Below are 18,101 nucleotides of genomic sequence, written 5' to 3'. Positions count from 1 at the left end.
AGAAACATCGATGAGAGAGAAACATCAATCAGCTGCCTCCTGCATGCCCCCCACTGGGGATGTGCCCACAGCCAAGGTACATGCCCTTGACCAGAATCGAACCAGGGACCCTTGAGTCCTCAAGCTGACGCTTTATCCACTGAGCCAAACCAGTCAGGGCTATTTGAACTATATTACTTAATTCCTATTTTTCCCTTGTATATTTAGTATAAACTTGTATTCTGAAAATATAGCATTATTTAAAAATCTTGGACCTATTTTAACAAGTGTCAAAAGTTCATATGTTTGCCCTGGCCTGGTGGCTCAGTTTGTTGGAGTATTGTCCCTTATACCAAAAAGTGTGGATTCAATTCTTCAGGTCAGGGCACATACCTATACTCTGTGTTCAATTTCCAGTCATGGTATATTTGGGAGGCAGCCGATTGATGTTTCTCTCTCGCATCAATGTTTCTCTCAATCTCTCTCCCTTCCTGTCTCTCTTAAACAAAACAGTAAAACAACAACAACAACAAATCCTCAGGTGAGTTAAAAAAATATTTCATATTATGGCAGAAATAAGTCTTTAAAAATTAGACACCAAAGTAAAAATTTTTAAATGCATTGGTCATATAAATGTGAAGTGGATTCAAATAGTGGATATTTGCAGGCAACCAAAAGGTAGCCTAGATATTTAAAATGTAGAGCAATATGAAAAAAAATTAAAGATTTTTACATCTTCATAAATGTATATATCTTTTTCAAGCTTTTATGTGAATCTTCTCTGAAGACCAATCTTTAGATACCGTTATGATGGCATTAGAACAAGGAATTCATGGAGAAAAACATAGGAATAGTTTCCTTAGTTGCCTCCCAGAATAACCTAAGAAGCCTTTTCAAAATACGGATGCCTTGCCCCAAATATTTTAGGCTCCCATTGAAAAGGTGCTACATAGAGCTTAGATATCTCTATTTTTTGATTGCCACATACAAATTGGATGTGCCATCAGCAATAACAACTATCATGTGTCTTTAAGAGAATAAAATATAAGGTCTTCCAGAGGAAAGTAAAATTCTGGTCAAAAATGTTTCTGGCACTCCATCTAGAGTAATAGTAGATTGACTTAAAAACAAATTGAAAAATCTGTACTGACAAGCACTCATGCCTCCTTTCAGACTGCCTGCCCTGGTTAGTTTTACTGCTTTCACATCTCTCCCTTGTCATTTCTGATGGAATCTACCAAGAGTACATGTGATTTGATATTGATGTCATTAGGATGTGAATGCTGGCTGATCTAATTTCTTCACTGAAATACTCAAGTATATTGAAAAGGAAGAAAGCAGATATAAAATGAACAAGAAGAGGGAAGCAGAGATGTCAGATATTACCAGGAAACAACCCAGGGATCTCGGTGACTTCAGTTTAGGTATTATCTTGTCAGATGGATACAGCTGCTCCTTATTAGTTCAGATCATATTCAGTAATGTGTGCTCATGTCCCACTGTTAGGAGGCGTAAGGGTGATGGTGATAGGAGTCATGGGTCTTTTCACCATCACCCCCACACTTTAGAAAAGGTCCAGGCACGTGAACCCTGTGGTCTCCATTAATCAGTCTCATGTGCAGCTCTCTGCCCTTCTCAGTCCTGATCATGACAATGTAAGGTTTTTTGCATAAGCAAAGGCAAGGCACTTCACTTGAAATTACCTTATTTCTCTAGAATATGAGAATGTGCATTCTAAATAAAATATAATCAAAATAAACACAATAGCCATGCTCTGTGCAGATGGACATTTGAGAAGAGGAATTCGTGGAAAATGCTAAGTCAAAAAGATGCATTTGCTTTGCAGGATGACAGAAAACCATGGGCCACAGACAGGCAGGACATGCTCCTGCCTTCTCAGGGCAAGGATTCGATTGAAGTCACTGCAGTGTTGGGTTTGATGGCCGAGGGGAAAATACCAACCACACTGCATCTTATTCTCCGCTGGTTTCTCTATATTTCTGCTCCATTTACTCAAAACTGGATCTTCACTCTGCTTGCCTTTTATGACTGACCCTTCATGGATCCTGTCCGCTCTCTTAGGATCAACTCTTAAGTAGTCAGGTAATTGGGAGGGACCTTTGGTCAGTCCTAGTCTTTGATTTTCAAATGGGTGGTCTTGTGCACAATGTCCTTGAAAGACGTTGCATAATAGAAGGCCATGGGCGTTGACACTGATGAAATGATATCTTCGCTGATTTTTAGTTTGTGCTTGACCATTTCCAACACCCATTAAAATCTTAGAGCTATTGGCAACACATACTTTTCATCAGATTCATTTGTACACTGGTGTATGCATTTGAAATAGGACTATTATCCCATCAATTTTGAAATTAAAATGAAGGGGAAAGCTTAAATTGTCTTCATAGAGAGAATCCCACTTCCAACCTCAAAATGGATAGATTTATATAAAAAAGTTTCAAGGAAAGGATTATAGATAGAAGAAAATAATTTTTTGGTTTAAATGTTTGAGATATCGTCTACTTATCTAGATTGATTTTTAAAGTCACTGTCCAGCTAGATTTCCTAGTGTGGCTTTACCATCATTAGGAGTTTAGTCCTCAGTTTTACCAATTTAAGGAATCACTATTATTAGAGTTTATAAAGTTCATGGAGCCTGACTCATGTTAGCTAAATATACAAAAGACCCAAATACAAACTCATATATAAGCCCTGTATAAAAATTAAAAACATATAGTTACCATTTACGGAGTGCTTACTTTAGTAACAGTTGTAATGAAAAGCTCTTTACATGCTGGGATCTGTATGTTGGCAGAGAGCATAGATTTGCAGTCAGACAGCCATGGGTTTCAGTCCCACCCAGACCCCTATTGGCACTGTGACCTTACGCTTCCTCGTCCGTAATACAGGGACAATAATATCAACTCATAAGATTGATGTCATGTGTATAAAGCACTAAGCACGGTGCCTAGCACAAAATAAGCACACAGTTAAATGCCTGCTGTCATCATCACCATCACTGCCATCTTCCTGCTTCTCACATTTCTTTACTCATCATCATTTCAAACAAATCCTATTCTTGGGGCAAAGCCCGCTTTTTCCCCACTCCATCAGGAGTTTGGTTGACTAGCCAGCACAATTCTCTTTAAAGGAAATCATACCCAAGAAATCAAATAATAATTAAGCTCAGTGGTTACAGTGTTAGCCCATAGACTGAAGGGTCATGAATTTGATTCTCAGTCAAGGACACATACCTTGATTGCAAGTTCAATCCCTGGTCCAGGTCAGAGTGCATGCGGGAGGAAACCAATCTATGTCTCTCTCACACATTGATGTTTTTCTCTCTGTGTCTCTCCCCTCTCTTCCACTCTCTCTTAAAATAAATGGGAAAATATCCCCAAGTGAGGGTTTAAAAAATATATCATCAAAAGGCAGTTTGAATAGAATGCAATCAGATACAAGGAAATCAACTAATAATCTTAATGTGTATGGCTTTCAACTCTGATACATCTATTTTAACAATGGATACATCCTGCCTGTCAGATTCAATAATTGGATTAACTTATTAGGGCTGACTAGTCCAGTCATTTCAATTGTTGCTGCTGGTTTTTAATAGTGGAGTGGAGTGCATTGTGAATTGTGATAGCCATCGAGCTTGTAGGAACTACAGAAACCTAGCCCAACCCCAGACCCAGTGACTTTGAATCTGCAGTTTAGCCAAATTTCATGGTGATTCAAATGAACAATCAAGGGTGAGAAGCATTTTCTTAAAATATTCCTCAGTTGTCCTCTTAGGTACCTGGTCTCATCCATTATATAGAGATTGTGACTAGTTTCCCTCCCCTAGGGTAACCTTATTTCCAAGCCATATGTGTAAACTGTTGTATAAAAGAGACTAAGTAAGAAAACATTTCTTTTTCTGAGTCTTTAAAAATGCCTCTGTCAGTCAAGCTCTGGATCTTGGCAGCTGGCCTCGTTTATATTTAAGGGAAAAGATAGTTTCATATTCTTTGGTTCCAGTGATCAGAGTTTGCTTTTGCACAAGGTAATTTTTTTATTTCCTGTCACCTCTTTGCAGTCTTTCACTTTTTTATTTCCCATTTTGTTTCTCTGCTGTGATTTCTCAATCACCGCTGCTAAAATTAGCTCAATGTCAGCCTGACGCCAACCAACTGGAAACCTGGCAGTTCCGTTTGGAAACTCTTGGTCTTCCTGTTTCTTTCCGTACAGTATATGCATGGATGCATCTGTGCTTGCAGCCACTGATATGTGGATGTTCAATGAGCACCAGGGTTTTTTTTGAGAATCCATCTGAAATTTAAAGAGCATTCTATAATCATGGTCTATGCTGAGGTTGGTTTCTAAAAAGGAATGTCCATATCAAGGCTGTTTTTCAAACGATGGAGCCATCTGAGAGTCCATTTTTTGTGGATACAGCTTCTCTATCGCCACTCAAGCTTCCATTTATCTATTTTTCTCCGAGCATTAATAGAGCTGGTCAAGCGGCGATCTATAAATACAGTTATGTCCACATTCTATCTCTCTCTAAATTAAAACAAGGGAATCTGTGTAAACAAATGGGAGGTTATTCTTGGTCTTCAGGTTCAGAAAAGCAAGTCACACACTATTTAACAGTTTGTGTTGTATAACCACTTGAGTCTTAACCCTACATATTTAAACAGGATCCTGAAGTCATTTCTCCAGCGTTTGTATGAAAGCTTTCTCCAAAACGTCTTAGGCTATTTTTCAGATTCTGAATCAAATCTCTCATTATTGTAAGAAGAAATAGGAGGCAATTCCCCTCACTTAACTAAGCCTGCTTTCACCTCTCTGTAGTTTAAAGAGGCAAAAATACATCTGTCAAAAAAAATCAATGACTAAGCCAAGTGTTGTAACCCAAATGTTTTAGGTTCTGGGCTACTACTCCATTAAATAGCCCATGTTATAGCAAATTTAAAATTCATTAATTCATTATTTAAGAAAACCAGTGAGGGAGTACTGATTTATTTTACTAGGCTTATCCTTCCTTTTAGTAGCTCCAGTTAATGACTAAGACTCTTTTTCTTCATGTTGTCAGAAGAGCTAAAGAAAAAGTATTTTCAGCTCCAAGAATTTCAACAAGGGAGGCTGTAACTTAGTTCTGCTGCACGTATTCAATTAGCTTGTGAAATCTTATCTCTTCTACCAGCAAAAAAAAGAGACTTAAAAAGAGAACATTAAAATTCCAAAAGGAGCAAGAGAGTGTTTTTGGCAACAGGGTGACTCAACTGAAAGACAGCTTAGTAGCCAAAAATGGTACTTTTTGTCTTTTTGTTTTCCTTTAAAGAGATACGTGGAACTACAGAAAGGGGAACTGAACACACAGCGTGACACAGAGGCACAGCGTGCAGGGGGACATCTCCTACGGTCCTCAGGGCTGCGAGATCATTGGCTTCTTGTTTGCTTCTCCACACTTAACAGCCAGCTCCATAGAAGAAGTAGATGAGAGTCTTTCTAGTGATAGCAACCATTTTTCCTTCAAGTTTTGTCTGTCCCCTTAGTTTCATACCTTATGTCCTTTTTAATGCCCTTTGCTTTTCTGATTTCTCTGTTGCCATCTAAATCAAACAATGAGTTGTTTGGTTGTTGTTGGTTTTTTTTTTTTGGAGTGGGAGAACTCAAGATTTCTATCAATTCTAAAATAATAACTATTTTGCTGTGACCTAATATGTGATGAACTCAGTACAGCTGCTAACTCAGCATTTTGTGTCTAATGGTGAATTTGCATTCTTCTCATTCAGAAAATGCATCACCTTCATAATAAAATCAACTCTCTTCAGTTGACATTCAGGGTCCTCAAAGATCCAGTTTGTAATGCCAGCCTCAAAAATAAAATAGCCACTTGTTTTAGCAGCAAAATGAGCCTATTTGGGAACGGCAGAGAATTGTAATTTGGGCCAAGTGGTGAACCACAGGCAAGTCTGGAGAGACAAAGGGAAGGTTAGCGTCTGCTAGGTTTTAGGAGAACATTGGGGTGGGGAGCTAGCCTGTCTGAACAGCGGTTTATGGCATTGGCTATAAACTGGTAGGTGCATTGTCGCTGGAGTAGGGAGTGACCATCCTTCCTTTTCTTACATGCAAGAGATGAATTTCAATGTGAAAAAGTGTCCTGGTCAAAATAATTCTATCTTTCTTCTTTCTGCTTATTATGTAGGCTGAGACTCATGGTATGTGCACGAGAGTTCCCACTTTAGGGCTTCCCAATTCAATTTTAAATGGAGTTTCCTTTATTTATTTTTACATTAATAACTCTTCCATCTTTATTGATCTTTCCACCTCACCAGGGCCCCTCTGTCCCAGCCTACCCACTCTAAATACCCTTTTGCAAGTTTCCCTCTCCTTTCTTATTACTGTTTTGCTGATGTCATTTCTATGGAAATATCCTTTTTTAGCATTTCTGTTTTCCAAATCCTACCTGCATCCCAGAAAGCAAGCCAGATACCAATTCCTAAGATCCACATAGAGCCAGAACATTTTTTCAACATTTTCTCCGCTATTCCCAGCCAGCAATAAACATCCTTTTATTTGTACAATGTAAATATTATTTAAGACATCTTCTTCCATATTGCAAGCCTGATGTTCTTAGGTTAAGATTTTATTTGAGAGGCATTCATTCTTCAGGCCTAGCTATTTTACCATTGAAGCATATTACACTTTTGTTCACCTTCCTTACTGAGGATTCAGCTAAAAAAGATAAGAAATGTTGTATCTTCTGTTGACCTTTGCATAGCCATTCACCTAAAAGACAAGAACTTGTATGAATGGAGTTTATAGAGTCAACATAAATTCTGAATTTCTGGTGTTTAGAGTGAAACTGAACTTTCATCGTACCCATCAGCACTTCTCACATTTTGTTCTTATATTCTCCCAAAATCTTATATAGAAAAGATGCTCAGAAAGTGCTAGCTGAAATTATTTAAAATTATAGAGTGACTTAGATGTACATAGCATCTTAAAAAATAGAGTGGGGCAGCCCAACTGGTGTGGCTCAGTGGTTGAGCACTGACCCAGGAACCAGGAGGCTACTGGTTCAATTCCTGGCCAGGGCACATGCCTGAGTTGCAGGCTCCATCCCCAGTGGACTGGCTTAACAAGTTTCTCTTTATGGCAGCATAGTGTCCTCAGTGACTTATTCAAATCAACATCCATCTGAAAGCAGTCTCTCATATGGCATATTTTGATTGGAGGAATGAGAATAAGGAGAAGAAAGAAGAGGAAGGGATGTGGTGTCATAGGATAATCTAGTTGGTACAACCTTAGAGATTTCTTTCACCCTCATAAGACCGGATAATTCTTAGAGACAAGATACTCTCTGAGATTCTAAAAGTGGGTCAGGTTTCCCAAATAGCTCAAGATTTTGATACCCTGGATTTGTGTCTCCTCAGCTGAAAATAGTTGGTGCTCATGAATTTTTCTTTTCTTGGCATTGGCAGTGAGTTGCTCTCCCAAAGGGAGTGTCTCCTAGCTCTCTGGTGTGCTGGAAGAAAAATAAAAGTTGAGAGCCACCAGTTTAGAAGGTCTTCATATGCTAGAGGAGATGTGAGGTATAGATGGGTGGCAATTCCCCAAGGTTGTGTAACTTCTTAGTTGCAGAGCAAGAGCCAGAATCCCGGTTTCCTGCTTGTCCACTCCAGTACCGCTTGCTTATCGCCACACTGTCCAGTTAATGGCTCCTCTCCATCATTGGCCAGCCCTGGCAACTCCTACAACCTTAATTAAATTGGGAGATTTCCAGTCAGTGTTTCCAGGAAACTTTGGGACCCTATGTCCCCCTTCTACCATACCACACTAGGCTGTCCCATACGAGAGAAAACATTTGCCCATGAAAGTATACGAAAGACATATGTCCACTAAAACATTGAAGCACAACAGGAATAAAATATCCTGAACAAGAATCCAACAGGGTTTTGTTTCTTTACTGTTCTTCTGGTAATAACTCTTGTAAGTTAGTTCAGGGCCCTCAGGTGAGGAGGAGCTGCTGCCTGATGGTGGTTGGCTTTTTGATGCTGAGGCCAGTAATTTCTTGGTGCTTAAACTATTTTTATTTCATAGTTTGCATTAGAGCTGAGTTTTCTTCCTGGAGCAGAAGGACAGTGTGTGTGTGTGCATGTGTGTGTGCAAGGAGGGGGGAAAGGTTAAGTATGAGCAGCCTCCAGTCCTAACCTTCCTATCTCCATGTTTTTCAGGGCCTCCCATTAGTAACCAGCAGAAATAGAATGTGAGCCCACAAATGTAATTTTAATGGTTCAGTAGTCACCTTAAAATAAATCAGATGAAATTCAATTTAATAATATATTTTATTAAACCCAACACATCCACTATATAGTCATGTCAACATGGGTCAATATAAAAATGACTAATGAGCTATTTCACATGAGTTTTTTAATGTCTTACAAGCGCAATGGAAATGTTATGCCCAAAACATCATTTTAGACTATCCATATTGCCATGCGCTGTGGCTGCTCAATTTGACAGCCTCATTATCGACTTACAAATATGGTTTCCTGTTTGGCATTTAGGATAGTTCATGATCTGTGCTTTAGTTGTTGTTGTTTTTTAACTACTTGTACCCCCTATCCTCTTTATATTCCAGTTCTCATTTTCCTAAATGTGACCCAGAATTACATCTTTTTGGGTCTAGATTCAATATCCTTTACCTCCCTTTACTCTACCATGTCTCAAAACAGCTTTGGAAAGCAGTCTGACATGGGTTTTTATGGGTTTTGATTGAGATTCAATTCCAACTTCATTGTGTACTAATTAGGTGAATGTAAGAAAGTTATTTAGTCTCTTCGAACCCTGTATTACCTATCTTTCAAATAAAGATTGTGTGTGATTGACAGAGTGAGAGAGCAATAGATAGAGTTAAGTGATGTCATGGATGCAAAAGAACCAAAAAGAAAAGTTACAGTGCAGATCCTGGTACATAGCAGATAAATTTTCCTCCTTTCCTAATTGCTTTCCACCTTGCTTTTGTGGGTAGCACTCTCATCCCCGTCTGCCTGCAGCGCCTCAGCTACTTAAGTAAGCATCTTCTTTTCTGTTCTGCAATCTTTTCACCGGTGGTAACAGCCACACCTTGAACGACCCATGTTCTGTGTTTGCTCCCCAGTTACCATTATTGCACCTTTTATTTCGTTTGAACTGCAAAAATGCTAACAACGAAATGTATACCTTCCTCCTTAGAGAAGAGTGGCTCTGGTGCCAAGTGGAGCTGCACAGGGGTCCTTCCACTGAGGCCCAGATCCAACAAGCTACCACTGAAATCTCTGCCCCGCTCAGGATGAGGGCACAGCCAGTCCTGTCCCCAGCTGTAACAGTTTCCTAGGCAACCAGTACACAAGACCACTGGAGGAAAAAAAAAGGGAAAAAAGGCAAAACCTTCACCATTTCCACAGTGTTCAGTACTGTGTGCATGTGCTCAAAATATTGCAAACATGTGGATAATTGAGCATATGCTTTAGTATTTCCTGCCATGTTGGTTATGGCCTCTCTATATCTCTAATAGTGATGGTGTTGTCGGAGTAAAATTAGATCTTTAGTGGAGCAATATTTATGGGTTTTTTGAATAGCATTCTTGCCCATCTGACATTAGATTTAATTCTGCATTTGATGTGTATTGAATTTTATAAATAGTATTTTAAATTTCTTTCCTGATTGCTTTTAGCTAATATATAGAAGTCCAATTGAATTCTACACTTTTTATCCAGAAACCTTGTTAAATCACCTTATTAATTCTAATAGTTTCTATGTAGATTCTTTAGGGTTTTCTATATGCAATCAAGTCATTTTCAAATAATGAGGATTTTAATTTTTCATTTCCTATAACTCCTTCCTTCCTTATAACTTATGTAATTTTTCTTGCTTTAACACTGGCTAGGATTTTTAACACATGATACATAAAGTGGGAAGAATGGAGAGACTTGTCTTATTCCCCAAATCATGGGAAGCCTTCAAAATGCCATTAAGTATAATATTTCCTATAGTTTTGTATAGTTATAGTTACTCTTCTATTCAAACTTTTGCTAAGAGGCTTTTAAAAAAATCACAAATGGAGGTAGATTTTGTTCTATTCCAAATTGACTCAGATTGTTTTTAAAAATCATGAACAGAAGTATAACTTTATCAAAAGCTTCTTTTGTATTTACTGAAATAATCATAGGATTTTCCCCATTATTGTTATAAATGTGGAGGTTAAAATTAATTTTTAGTTGATAAATCAATCTTTGGTTTGTGGAATGAACCCAACGGGTCATAATGAATTACCTTTCTATGAGTCATTGGATTTTTTTTTTCTGATATTGTATTTAAAATTTTTCTAATTATATTATGACATAGAGTTGCTGATTTTTATTTTTTTATATCTTTGGCAGGTTTGAGGATCAAGGTTATTATAGTCTCTTAAAATAAGCATATAGAGAGGCTTTGGTATCCTTATGCCAATCCATCTGTTCATTCATTCATCCATTCATTCACTCCACAAATAGTACAGTATTAAAAGTACAGGTTCTAGGTTGCCTGGGTTAAAACATTTTTAAAAACTTATGACTACATTATTCATCTCTTGCCATACAATTATCACAAACTTAGTAGCTTGAAGCAACACATTTATTATCTCACTAGGGGCCCAATGCATGAAATTCGTGCAAGAGTAGGCCTTCCTTCCCCTGCCTGCCAGCACTGGCTTCCCTCTGGCACCCGGGACCCTGGCTTCCCTCCGGCCGCCAGCAGGCACCCGGGGACCCGGGCTTCCCTCGCAGCCCCGGCTTCGTCCGGAAGGACATCCGGTCTAGTTAGCATGTTATGATTTTATTATTATAGATAACTTCTGTGTGTCAAGAATTGGGGAACAGCTTAGCTGGGTCTTCTGCTTTAGGGATCTGACAAGGATGCAATGCGAATGTTAGCCAGGACTAGGGTCTTAGTTGAGGGTCAGCTGGGGAGGGGTCTGCTTCCCATTCATGTGATTATTGGCAGGATCCAGTTTCTTGCAGGTGGTGGAATGAGGACCTCAACTCTTGATGGCTATAGGCTGAGGTCTGCCCTCAGTTTACTGCCATGAGGGCCTTTCCATGTGGTGGTTTCCTTAAATCAGAAAGAATCAGCCCTGGATGGTTGGCTTGGTTGGTTGGAGCATTGTGCAGAACACCAAAAGGTTGCGGGTTTGATCTCTAGCCAGGGTGCACACAGGAGGCAACTGATCAATGTCTCTCTCTATCACTCTCAATCTCTCTCTCTCTTCCTCCCTTCCTCTTGCTCTAAAAATCAATAAAAATATATCCTTGACTGAGGTTTTTAAAAAACCAGAAAGAGTCGTTAGAGAGTCTACTAGCACAGTAATGACAGTATTAGGTTACCTAATCACCTTTGCCATACACTGCTTTTAAGAAACAATGTATACTGGTCGGTCTTATGAACTCTCAAAGTCTAGGAATCAAAGAAGATATACCAGGGGGTACAGATAGTTGGCTGCCTTTTTGGAGCTGGTTCATCAATATTTTGGACAGGTTACTTAATTTTCAGTGCATTAGGGTATTCATCTATTAAAAAGAAGAATAGAGTCTTCAGGAATATTAGATCACTTAATTTAAATAAAACATCTAGAATAGTGCCTGGCACATAGTACTGCATTAATGTTAGATTCTATTAATATTCCAAGTACTGAGTACTATCCCAGGTGAGGGACTTAGCATTGAGTAACAGGGACAAATTCTCAACCCTCATGAGTTGACAATCTAGTAAAGAAAGGCAGAAAATAAACATATAAATATATAATGCAATGAGTATTGGTGGTGGTGAGGTATTTCTATCCTATATAATAAAAGGCTAATATGCAAATTGACCAAACAGTGGAACCACCAGTCGCTATGACATGCACTGACCACCAGGGGGAGATGCTCAACACAGCAGCTGTCCCATGGTGGTCAGTGAGCTACCACAGGGGGAGTGCTACTCAGCCAGAAGCCAGGCTCACAGCTGATGAGTGGGCCTAAGCCATCAGTCAGACATCCCCCAAGGGCTCCCAGACTGCAAGAGGGCACAGGACCAGCTGAGGGAACCCCCTCCCCTCCCCCGGTGCATGAATTTTGTGCACCGGGCCTCTAGTTTTACATACAATGACCAGAACACTTGAGCAGGAGCCTGGAGAAAGTAAAGGAACAAGCTTTTTATATATTTTCGGGATAGCACTGAGCCAAACCGGTTTCGGCAAGCTTTTTATATGTTTTCGGGATACCAAGAGTGAAGTCCTCAAGATGAGAGTATATTTACTTTAAGAACCACCTAGAAGCTTGCTTTGAAACAATATGTTATAATTATTCATGATAGTTATTCAGAGATGACAGCTTACTCCCAGGTAGCTGGGCCCATGTATGCAAAACACTACTCCGTATAATTGTTGCAAAAAATGTACAAAACGCTAAGAGTTCATGCTCAACAGGGACAGTAAACAAGTTAAACTCTAGTCCCGGGAGGCCAAAGCTGACTGCTACTGGGGTGTTTATCATAAATTTGATTGGGTTAAATCTGGATGCAACAAATAACAAATGCTGCTATAAGAGTATTAGTAAAACCAGTTGAAAATCCCTTATTTCTTTTCTAAGCTCTTCATAATCCAATTAATTAAACATTATGAAATGATCCCAAAGCCATATTTGCATTTTCTTCTGGCCTATATTTGCATAGATTTTTACCTAGTTCTAATTTGAATATAATACAACTGTCTTGTTCTCTTTATTTAGCTAGGGTTTCATAAATAAAATATATTCTTTGTTACCAATAATCATAAGGGCTTCAACTTTTAGTGGTTATCTGGTCTTCTACCATATTGGTATGCCCAGAGTACGTCCTATTTTCCTTGGGCAACTTGGTTATTTATTTTTGTTTGCTTGTTTGTTTTTTATTGAAAAATTAGATGCTGATACCACATCTGAGCTGATACTAGTTTTCCTTTAACTATTTCTAGAACAAATTATCAAGAGTAGATTACTAGGTCCAAGGGTCTGAACATTTTTATAGAGTCAATTAATTTTAAGCAACATTGATGAAGGTCTGTTTTCTGGTAGCAACACAGAGCATTGCTTTGTCCATAGATTTTATTATTTCCAAATAAGTTCTTTATTCCTATATACTTGATTTTATAGCCTATTTGCAAATTTTAAAGCCATGTTTTTATTTCTTTAGAATATAAATGGAAATCTTATACATAGTACTCTTTATGCTAATTATATGAGTAACTGGGTATTTTATTCCACATAGTAATTCAGAATAATCTGAAGGCTGAATATTTGGCTAGGCACCCAGTTTTATTACTTGATAATGATATGGCCTTGAGTAGACTATATACCTGCTTAGTTCCTCAGTTTCCTCATCTGTGAAATGGAGACAATAAGAATGCTCACCTTTCAGGCTTTGTCTCAACTGATTTATGTAAAATGTTATATACATGGCAGGGGCTCCATAAATGTCAGCTATGATTATTAGGTTGTGTTCTCAGGTTTTCAGGCAAAGCAGATCTTGTTGAACTAAATTGAAGAGATAGGAGTTTGCCTGAAACTTGAGCAGCAGCTCCTGGGGAGTGCGGGGGTGGGGAGGGCACGGAGTGGGAGGTGAGAGGGGGAGCTGGCATCTGCTAACATTGCAGAGATGCAGAGGAGTCAGTGTAGCAGAATCTAAATCTCCAGGCAGGCACCTATGGGCCAACTCGGCCTCATAGCTGTGTGTGTTCATCCCAATCTGTGTGTGTGTTTTAATTAGTTACTAACATTTACAAATTTAAAAAATTTGTCATAAAATCCCGATACGTGACTTTTAAAAACAATTGAAAAATAAAGCCAACCCAAGATGCTTTGCTTTATGGCCACCATCAGCTAGAGCAGAGTAGCACCTGCTTTCCTTAGAAGAGGTGCTGAAGAGGACCACGTGTCTCCCAAGTGCCAAGCCCTCTTCAGTCCCTGTTGCTTACAGCTCTCCTGCTGCACTCATCCCATCCCCTTCCTGGCTTCAGGAGCATGGGAGCAGGCCCCCACCAGCACGGTGATTGAGATCTTGGCCTGTGCACACGGAAAGAACCGGTTTAGTCCTTGCTCTGCACTATTCACTAATTAAAATCCAAATGACCTGATGGATCATTTGCGTCCATGGGGGCGGCCGAGCGTGGAGCAGCAGCGTCCCTTTCTCACCAGGCTCCAGGATGCCTTGCGATGAGAGAGGCTCTGTTTGTTTTAGCCTCGGCCTTCAGACCGCAGGCACACTGTCCTCTGCTCTGTAAGAAATGTGAATTGAGCAAGTTACAAGGAATAGTAGAAGATCTGAAACGCTGCTGAAAAAACATCTGTGAGCTCATTCGCAAAAGCCTGCAAATGGTTCCTTTGAAACAGTGGGGGACCCCGTACCAATAGCACTAAGCTTCTATTTTTGTGCCCGGGAGAGGTTTTGAAGCATTACTCCATGTTCTCCAGTCTTAAAATGCATGATTCATCCACACGGCAGATTGGAAGTGGCAGAGATGGATCTTCCAGAGGAGGTGTGCGGCTTTACCACGGCACCAGTCAACCGTCGAGTAGTTCGAGAGGTCATTAGACCAAAGCTAATTGGCTCTTTCAGGCTTTTGAGAGCTCATCTTCAGGTCCCCGCTGAGCTCTTCCTTTTTTCCTTATTCACATGTTGCAATTAATAGAGGAGGAGACTATTGTCTATTCACGGGGAACCTCCAAACTGGATTCACATATCCTCGGGCCTAATGAAAACAGTGTCGTTGTTCCTCATTCCATTGGAGGTGACTGGCTGAGCCGTGTCGGCATAGAGAGCACAGTGATGAAGAACTTGGGATCTGGACCCCCTTAGAGTGGACTCTGAGAACTGGTGCAGCTACTTTATGGGACTCAGGGTAATATATTAATTATCGTGCACTCAGTTTTCTCAGAAGCAGAATGAGGTTGTATTAGTACCTCCCTCCTGGGGGGAGCCTATGAAATAACTCATATGAAACATTTATATTTATTAAGACATAAGTAAGCACTTAGCAAATAGTGTTGACCATGGTTTCCTCTCTGTATTCTTTCAGTACGTTCTGTATAGTGGTAAATGTGAGTCACATAGTTTTTGCCCTCATGGCCTAAATGGGGGGGAGGGGTGGATTTTTGTATTTCTTTTTCTTTTTATAAATTTATTGGGGTGACATTGATTAATAAGATGATATAGGTTTCAAGTGTACAAGTCTATGAGGAATGTCTGTATATTGCATTGTTGCCCACCACACTGCTTTATAGCACAGATGTTGAGAAGTTGACTGTCTGGTTGTGAATCTCCACCCCAACTCTCCCCCTCTCTATAACATAAGTCACCTTATTAAACTTCCTGTTGCTCAATTTCCTTACATATTAAATGGAGATCACAAAAGACACACCTTCAAGTGTTTGCCCGAAGTAATACCAATAACGGTAATAATGAGGAAGAGGAAGAGGAGCAGAGCTAACATTTATCACATGAATGCCACTTATTATTTGATCACCTTTATTACATGTAGTTAACATAAATAAATGCTGACTTTTCTATGTTGCTAATTTCATCTGCACAGTCACCTATAAGCTAGTTTTCATTATTAGTCCACTTTACAGATGAGGAGACTGGGGTGTAAGAAGATACACCATATGTAATACTTTCAACAATAAAGATTTTTTAAAAAGAAGAAGGTACACCTCAGGGGATGTCGGTGTGTGGTTGGTATCCTTAACAAAATGAATACCTTTCCAGTTCGTTACAGCTACGTTTACATCATTGTTTAAAACTCCTTCCTAGTAATTCCATTGGGTCTAAATGCTTTATCAAGTCTGTTCTGTTGTTATCTGGTTGTTATGAAGTGCACATGAAGAACAAGTCTTCAACCCGTCAGATTTTACATGAGAGGCTGTCTGCCTGCTGTGGTAGCCCTGAGACACACTGCATATTCTTCTGGTCATTCTACAGATTCAGCTAAAGAACTGAGAGAGTGAGGCTGTTCAGGCCAACCCTTAAGACCAGGAGTAAGGTTTTTGGACAATGTACATTGATTGGCGGAGGCCTAAGAGTCTAGATGAAGTGAATATTTTCAACTTATGAATTTCTAATTCATTTGTGCATAGACTGTACCTGTGAAGAAAAGCATGTGTGACAGTATACTGGGCTAAAATAAGCTGACTGAGGGACCTCATGCAGAGACCAAGCCTGGCATCCTCATGGGTGCTCTTTTAAGTCACAGAGAGAGTGTTGTTTCCACTGCCTGGGCCATTCTCTCTGTTCTCAGGTCTCTGACCAGATACCACCTTCTCAGTGAAGCCCTTTCTGCCCAGGCTATTTATAATTTCACCCTCCCTTTCCATGTGCAGACATTCCATTTCTCCTCTCTCTGCTTTAATTTTTCTTTATAGCGCTTATCCTTATTTCAGATTACACATTTTACTTATTTTCTATTTCCCCACCAGTGGTATGGAGCTTTCTCGCACTAGTTTGCAAGTGCAGATTGTTAAGTATTCAGGGGTTTTGCAAGTTGTTGGTTAAATTGGCCATGATGGGAATAGTTCCACCCTAGAAATTGACAAATGCTACAAATTGGGGACTTTTTTTTTCAGAGTTGGTTACCAGCACACCACTGTCCTCATTAAATGTGAGCTTCCTGCGAGAACAAGTTTTTGTTTCATTCATTGCTGGATCCTCAGGAAATAGAAAGGCGTGTCTTACCCAAAGCATATAACAAGTGCTTGCTGAAAGAACTATGAAACAAGTGTGTGAGTGAGTGACTGAGCAAACAAATAAACGGGAGTCACTCAGAGCTCCTCATGTGGATGTTAACACCGGCTGCCATAGCTGCTTTTCTTGGTGATAGTGATTCACAACCTGTGCTCGGAGAACTAAGCTGCTAAATGAAATTTACTAGCTCACAGTGTGTAGAACTGAGTCACAACTTTTGAAGGAGACCACACTAAGTTCTGAGTTTCTCTCTTCCTGACTGCAATCTTTGGACTTGAGTCAATGAAAGTTTTTCTACTTAAATTTAGTAAATCAGGCTTTTCATTTCTTAGTCACTAAAATGGAAAATAACTAAAATTATGTAAACAGAAACCTGAAAAAGAACATTGCTTGTGCATTGGGAAGTTGAAATAATGTGGCCTCAGAGCTCACTGTTACTTCCCCAGGTCATTTTTATATTTATAAGTTACTCTAAACAAGAATGATACCCATTTTTTTCAGCTTGATTGCTTATAATTGCATTACATGTACTTTCTATTATACAATATTGCTGATGGCTGAGGACGAAATTATCTTGTGTCACGAACTCTGGGATTGCTTTAATATACCTCTTTTTCTGGGGGAAAACTGGACAGTAAGAACTAAAGCATATGGTTAGAGTGGAAAATAGGCTACCTCAAATACAGGCAAGAATTTCTTTTTGTCGTTACTTTGTTTTACTCAATTTTTCACATTGGTTTCTTTAATGTTTTTTGATGTTAGAATGGGTAACCAGATTTAAAATATCATTGTTTTCTTTTTTCTTTATTGGTTAAGGTATTATATATGTGTCCTTACCCCCATTGCCCCCCACCTCACACACACACCCCGCTCATGCCCTCACCCCCCTGGTGTCTGTGCCCATTGGTTAGGCTTATATGCATGCATGCAAGTCCTTTGGATATCATTGTTTTCTTGGCATGGCTTCAAGTAATATGGGACTGAGTCTGGAAAGATTTAAATTTAAGAAAAATATTCCAAGTTTACAAAATTATTAAATACTAGAGGCCCGGTGCACAAAAATTTGTGCACTCGGGGGGGTGGAAGGGGTCCCTCAGCCCGGCCTGTGCCCTCTTGCAGTCTGGGACCCCTCAGGGATGACCAACTGCTGGCTTAGGCCCGTTCCCCAGGGGATTGGGCCTAAGCTGGCAATCAGACATCTCTCTGGCAGCCCGGCAGCTCTTGGGGAATGTCCACTTGCCAGTTGGGAGCAGATTTAAGCTGCAGTCAGACATCCTTAGCGCTGCTGAGGAGGCGGGAGAGGCTCCCACCACCACCGCTGTACTGGCAGCCATCAGCCTTGCTTGTGGCTGGGCAGC

The sequence above is a fragment of the Myotis davidii genome, unplaced genomic scaffold (genome assembly GCF_000327345.1).
Source record: "Myotis davidii unplaced genomic scaffold, ASM32734v1 scaffold933, whole genome shotgun sequence".
Lineage (NCBI taxonomy): Eukaryota > Metazoa > Chordata > Mammalia > Chiroptera > Vespertilionidae > Myotis > Myotis davidii.
This window is presented reverse-complemented; position numbering follows the sequence as displayed.